The 7,213-nt window shown below is 39.6% G+C and overlaps 1 long non-coding RNA gene across 1 annotated transcript; it reads left to right on the top strand.

Moving 5' to 3' along the window:
• The first annotated feature begins 1,199 nt into the window (after nt 1-1,199).
• On the top strand, nt 1,200-2,865 carry LOC146366294 (uncharacterized). The gene is made up of 2 exons (XR_014798669.1): nt 1,200-1,810; nt 2,279-2,865. It is a non-coding gene; the product is annotated as an uncharacterized LOC146366294 (long non-coding RNA).
• Nucleotides 2,866-7,213: the final 4,348 nt, after the last annotated feature.

Below are 7,213 nucleotides of genomic sequence, written 5' to 3'. Positions count from 1 at the left end.
GGAAACCCAGCGGGGTCATGGGTGAAGCTTTCGCATTTGTGACAGCGAGATGCCCCCGGTGGCGCTGTTTATTTTGAACCATGACAGCAGAAAGAAAGACATTGCTATAAATTATTACGCATAAATTACTTTTCATGTATATAGAATATGGAGTGGTGCTCATCACTTATGCCTCACTGGGGTTCAAATCTTGATATTTTGGCCCCTTAAAGACCTTATAGTAACTTTTTACTCCAACAAAGCACTTTGCTCTCAGACTGCTGGTTTACTTGTGGTTCATAGCATATTTAGACGTAGAATGGGAGGCAGAGGCTTCAGCTTTCGGGCCCCTCTTCTGTGAAACCAGCTGTGAGTCCGACACCCTCTCTACTTTTAAGGCTTAAAACGTTCCTTTTGACAAAGCACATTGTTAGGGTTGGAGCAGGTGACCCTGAATCCAGGTAGGTGGACTCCCATGATCCATTGAGTGTTTCCACAGCAGTCTTTGTGTTTTCCTTCCCACTGTCACAAAAGTGCTTGTTTATAGGGGTAATCTGATTGTTGTTTTTTTGTATTTTGTAGGGTACTTACATTAAAGCTTGAGGCAACTGTTGGTGTGATTTAGTGCTATATAAATTGAATTGAATTGAATTGAATTGAATTCAGTCTGGGGCTTTTCTGTGTTGAGTTTGCATGTTCTCCCCATGTCTGGTTCTCTTGTGGTAATCCAGCTTCCTCCCACATTGCAAAGACATATAGTTAAAGGGGTGATTCTAAGATTGATTATAGGTGTAAATGTCAATGGTCGCCTGTTTCTCTGGGCTAGCCTTGTGAAAAACTGGCGACCCGTCCGGAGTGTACTCTGTCTCTCGTCCTATGACAGCTGGAATAGGCTCCGGATAGATCTATCTGTTTATAGATAGATAGATGTAATTATAATTTTTGTGTAGTATTCACATTTTCCAGTTGAGTTTAGTACTATGATTAACAAATAGTCTATTTTCCGTTATATAAAATGTCTTTTTTAGAGGGTGAGGTTTGTTCTGTCCATCCATCCATCCATTCATCCATTCGCTGCCGCTTATCCTTTTCAGGGTCGCAGGGGGCGCTGGAGCCTATCCCAGCTGTCATAGGGCGAGAGGCGGGGTACACCCTGGACAGGTCGCCAGTCTGTCGCAGGGCCAACACACAGGGACAGACAACCATTCGCACCCCACATATGAAATGGTATAACTTCTAAATAATGTGTGAGGGATAAATTAGAGTCTGGAAGTGAGACAAAAAAATTGGTTCTTGTGATTCATCTTCAAACTGAATTTAATTTGACCTGCAAAGATAGAAATGGGGAGCCTGGACAGCCTTGTTTTAATCACTCTATTGAGAAAGCTTTACTGAGCTATTTCATGCATTATCTAACGCTCTCCACTCAAAAAGAGAACACTGTAAAATCACGATCAATGCATCAAAGACCACATATAAAACAGGGAATAGTGCAGTATTAGTATGGCAGCTATATCTCTAATTTATTAAATATGCATTAAGTAATTTTGCTATTCATTTGTTTTTGTTTCTTATCCGGTTTACTATAACGCAAAATGCATAATTCGTAGCTAAGTAAAAGTAAATAGCATTTGTTGCAGAATGATACATAAAGGCAGGTGTTTTGGCGTGGTTGATGACGTCACTGGGAGGTATAAAAAAAAGCAAAGGCTTGGTCTCCTGTTTCATTCACGTTTTCTCTACCAAGAAGAACAGAATCCCATCCATCATGAAGAAACTGTGCGTCGCAGTCGTCGGAGTTTTGCTGCTGGCTTTCCATCTCACATCACAGGTCAGTTTGATCCGTACCTCCTTTTTTTGTTTTGTTTCTTCATACTTTCACCAACCTTTTAGGTTAAGGTGGGAATCAACTGTAGCTAACGGAATTTGTTTACGCATGAAACGCTGTAATGGCGCAGATGAGCTAAATGTTCAATTAGGGAGGTTAAAACGTTATGCTTGGAGTGCATCTACGATCTCGTATGTTTAGGGGAAAAGTCATGAATATAAAAATCAGTTTGTCCCCTGCAGAACAGACGGCGGCAATAAGGATACAATGGCAAACTTCTAGAAGTTTCGGGCTAGGTCTTGAACAGAGGCTTTAAAGCTCTTATCTTAAATTATTTTCCAAATTAAAATGGAAACGAAATGACTCCAGACGCTGAATTTTGATTAACTTTCTCCCTCGCACGTTAAATTCTTGTTTAAAAATGAAATCACCCGGACTGAATCATCTTAATTAAATACAAATGTGTTTCAGGTGGCCCTGGCGAATAACGGCACGAATCCGGACAACACAAACATCACCACCCCGAGTTCCACGGGGGCTTGTTGTGGGACTACCGCCGCCTTCATGGTGCTGCTCCCCCCGCTGGCTCTGACCGCTCTTCTCCTCCACCGGTCCTGATTGAGTGGACTGACCGCGCTGGACACAAAAGCCAGCACAGGTTACACTGTGGATCCAGTGCTGGCTTAGTCTAAATACACTAATCTCTCAATCCACCCACCCACTCAAAAACAGCCAAAAACGCGTTTTGGAATTACTTTTCAAGTGCTGGGTGGGAAAACTTGTCTTAAAAGGCGACGCTCACTTTCAAGCATTCTGCTCTTTCTATCCTCTGTACTGGCTCTGCAAGGACTCTGAAAACTACTTTGGCACCACACCGGCCCTTTTACTCCTGCGTGCAGTGGGAGAACACCTCAGACTCGTGTACACCGTCTTTGATTCTGGTTTCATTCGCCTGAACGTGATTTGTAAATGAGCTAAATTGTGACCACTGTACTTTCAGGGTGTGACTTGAACTGTTTATTTTTATGTAGATTAAATAAAGCTTTAAATTGTGAGACCACGTGACTGACCGTCTCTTTCCTGCTTTGAGTGTTTAAAGTTTTCAGGGTAGACTATAGAGCCATCAAATTAAAACTGAATAAAGCTGGGGAGGCTGAGAATGAAGAGAATCAGATCAAGGGTCCACAACTGATGCAGCCCTGGCTCTGCTTCAAACTCCGATGGATCTTACGTTTTGGATGAAGGGGAAAAGAATACGCTGAAGGGGTGTGGCCTAATTCTCAACTGGCTTTAGCTGCGAGGTTATTTCAGTTTGGTTAAAGCACAAATTACATCTGGAGTGTGTGGGGTACTGACATTTCAGAAGTGGTTTTCTTCATCCACCACAATCTGGCAACAGTATCTCACAAAGCAAGACGTTGGTGGCATTTTAATAACTGATCAAGAGCAAGTAAATAAATGAAGGGCTGCCGAGGCCTTCCTCCACCTATTGCAGGGGCTTAGCCATAAAGGAGCCGCCTGCTTATCTGTGAAGGTCGGCGGCTGGATGGAATTCACCTGAGACCCCCCCCCCCCCTCCCGATTTGTGTGGGAATTTCCCCCTTTGATCACGAGACAAAGGCCGCATTGTCCAGCTCATTCTCTGCTAAACTCAAATCAGGGCCTACTTCAGGTGCTGCAGTTTAACTGCATAAGCATTTTTCCTTGATCTTCACATTTTCTCCTCTTCCTGCTTGATAATCCGAAACCCGAAGAGGCCACATTCACCACCGAGGTGTGACCCCTTAAGTCTCTCATCCTCCCATTTCTTACCATCTGGAACAAAAGCAGAAACCTGAGTTCAGGTAAAGTGTTTGGTCACTTGTGGGAAAGGTGGGTGAGGGTACATGAAAGAAGGGAGAGGGGGGAAAGGTGAAGGACAAGTTTCAGAGTTGAGCTATTCAGCCACTTCTCCTGTTCCCAGGCTCTTTCTGAGCAGCAATATGCACTCAAAACTTGAATGTTGAAACAAATGGAAACCTTTGAGGCTGAAAAATGACAAAAACACGTCAGGACTCAAAGTACTGCTGTTCTTTCAACAACCGGCTCCAAATGTGAGTCTTTTCCCATAAACCCCCATGTTTAAATGTCCAATTTTGGAGCAGAATTAAACATGTTTACAGCCTGGAACAAAAACAAGGTTTTGGTCTTTGGCTTGTTATATATGATGTTAACATTATTAATTTGTAACGTATCTTTAAGCATCTTTTGTTTAACTCTGTGTGTTGAATACCAATTGTTGGTAAGGTTTAGAAAAGAGTTACCATCAGGCTGACAAAGAAAAGCAGGAAGTGAAACAGTGCAGATGATATCATCAAAGTGTGATGGCTGCTCTCTGAAGCATGGATTTACTGTTAAAAGTAAGTGAAATTGATACGTGTAGGGCTGTAAGTATTTGGACATTGACTCGATTTGTCATTTTTCCCATTTATACCTCAATATTGGATTTAAAATCATGCAACAGGTGACTGAGTAACTGAAAAGATCAGATCAGATCAGCAGTTATTGTCTCGCTTGGGAGAAATTTATCTTGGACAAACAGGGGAAACACGTCATATAAGATAGCACACATACATTCACAGTTTCACCAAAAGCCCGCTCTATTGGTTGGATGTCAGGTTTCTGACTTGGCCATTGAAGAATATCCCATTTCTTTGTACCAAGAAACTCTTGGGTTGCTTTTGCAGCAGGGTTTGGGTCATTATCCTTTTGCCCCATGAAGCACTATGAGATGGGTTTTGCACAAAACTTTTTTAATTTGGTGCAACACATTTTAAAAACTGGAATGTTAATGTGATTATGTTAAAAAATACACATACTCTGTTCTGGGTGGACTCTGTGATTACTTTTCTTTTACATGCTGTGAGAAGTGACCAGCCTGGTAAGTAGTTACAAATGAGTGAAAGTCTTCCTTGTGGAAGTAGGTTTTCCAACCATCTTTTAAACAAGGCATTTCACACCATGATGCACCTGCAATCTGGCAGAGAAAAGCCCCTCAAGCTGGGCCTTAAAAGTGGCAACAGATATGAGAGCTAGAGCCCAGGAACAGAAGGGCTTCACCCACAGTTTGAGCAACCACGCAGCCGGCCCAGCTCTTCACCTGAAAAAGAAACCAGGAGAGGGATAATGGTATGATTTGCTATGCAGTTAATTGCACTAATCCAAAACCAAGAAGTTTTTTTTGCTAAATAAAATTCTAGTATTTTATTTGGATGTTACATAGCAATAATTCAGAATAAGAATACTTTATTAATCCCCGAGGAAATTATGTAGTGGTTGTGGTGCTTGTGTGATGCACCCATATTGTGTAAAAATGCAATTTACTTAAAAAATAGATAGTGCTAGCTGATAACTTAGATTTCCACTCATTATACTAAATGTGGTCACGTCTCTCTTAATAAAGAAAGAAATAATCATGGCAGCAGCCCAGCAAATTGAGACTTCAAAATGTGAGTCCACAGAACAATTGATGGCATCCCAGTGGCTAAATCAATGTTTTATATACAGTCTGTTGGTGACTCACCAAGCCACCTTACAATATTGTATTTCTGAATTTGATATTGACCTATAAAAATGTCCCCTCACTACAAATATTAACCAGAAAATAACATACTACACGAAAACCGTAGACATACAACCTTAAACCACCATTTAACAGCGGTGTGCGATGATATTTACAGACAGGCAAGCAAGTGCTTCCTCCTCTCACAACCAAATAAGTAAATAAATAATAAAATGAAATAAACTGTTCCTTATATTCTCCAGTCTTTAAAAAGAAAAATTGGTTAGATATTTCCTATATTAGTAAACAATGCCGAGTGGTGGATAAATTTTTTTTAGAACCACTGCTTTAGCAATAAAACACAATGCAAACACGAGGCCAAACATTCTTACCTCCTTCACACACAATGCGATCCTGTGACCATGTGTAAGAATAAGATACCACCCTTTCAACTCATTCATAATAGTGACTGCCACATCTTATTGGACTATTGAACTTTACACGTAATGGGCATGAGACTTTAAAAAAAAAAAAAGCTTTCTGTCGTGCTTTAGAAGGTTAAAATATATTTTTATGCATAATTAGTGACATTTGGTAAAGAACAGAAGAGGTACACATGAAGCTATATTTATTCTTCCTCTGAGCCCCCAGCAGCATTATAAACACCCTCTAGTGTCTGGATGTGGAATACTGCTGTATAATAACCAAAATTTATGATAGTTAAAATTTTTTTTTTTTTGAAAAAAGTCAACTTTGGTTTAATATTTAACTTAATTAATTCGATTATTCTCATTCTAATCTTACGGATAAAACTAGAAACAAAAGTACAGCTCCATTCAGTAGTTTCCAATGACACCACAAAAATGGTTTGCCTTTACCATTTGACTCAGGTAAGGTTTCTGATTAAAAACAACTAATGGTGTCATCGTGCCCTCTAGTGGTGGCGAGCTTTATAAAACAAAACAAAAAAAATACAGCATGTCTTTTAATATCGCTTTCACACAATGCAAGAGATTACGCTGCAGTATACCCACAATACAAACTTTAGGGGTGCCTGTTTGTATATTTTTTTAATATTCCTGAAGTTGGCGGAGATGAACTGATTAAAGATCTTATTTTAAGTCTATTGTTTTCATTATTTGTGTTGTTATTCACATTTTCATTTTAGGATACATGAACCTCATCTAAACAATCTGATAGGTCAAATGTATCATTAAGAGTGTAAAACATTAGCAGAAATGAAAACTTGAAGTTCCAGTTTATAGTACAATTTAAAGTTTAATATTGATCTCCACTATCCCATGTCCAGTTCTGCCTCATTAAAGGATGTAGAAACTTGGCACAGCAACAAGTATATAAACACTGCTGTCATGCTAATTTTAGTGCATGTCACGATAAAATTCAATACAGTGTAAATACAGGCAAGCTATTAGGAGGGCTAAATCACTAATGTTACGTAGTTACGTTACTTTGAATACAGTTTTGCAATTTATGGTGTAATTTAGATGTTACAGAAGGAAAGAGGAAATAAGCTATACGTCATTTTCGGTTACAAAAGGGTTTTCTCCCGATCTTATACTGTGATTACACATATTTTTGAAGTCTAATCATAATAATAATAAATGTGATATATAAGGTGCAAAGAAAGAGGTCCTGTTTGTGACTCTCCTGTGAATGTACAAAATCCCACCACGTGATAACAACACTAACCAACACAGTCACGTGTTCTCAGTTTGCTCAAAGTTAAGTCTCGCCAGAAGAAACTGAAGAAATTATTAAATTAGTCTTAGCCCCGCACTTAAATGAGATTGAAATGATTATAATATTTATTTTCTATTTCCCATTATCTGACGTGCTGTGATGCA

Source organism: Perissodus microlepis, chromosome 19 (assembly GCF_051167445.1).
Source record: "Perissodus microlepis isolate ML-2025 ecotype Zambia chromosome 19, ASM5116744v1, whole genome shotgun sequence".
In the NCBI taxonomy this organism is placed as follows: domain Eukaryota; kingdom Metazoa; phylum Chordata; class Actinopteri; order Cichliformes; family Cichlidae; genus Perissodus; species Perissodus microlepis.
The sequence above is the reverse complement of the archived record's forward strand: the minus strand, read 5'-3'. Positions and strand labels throughout refer to the sequence as shown.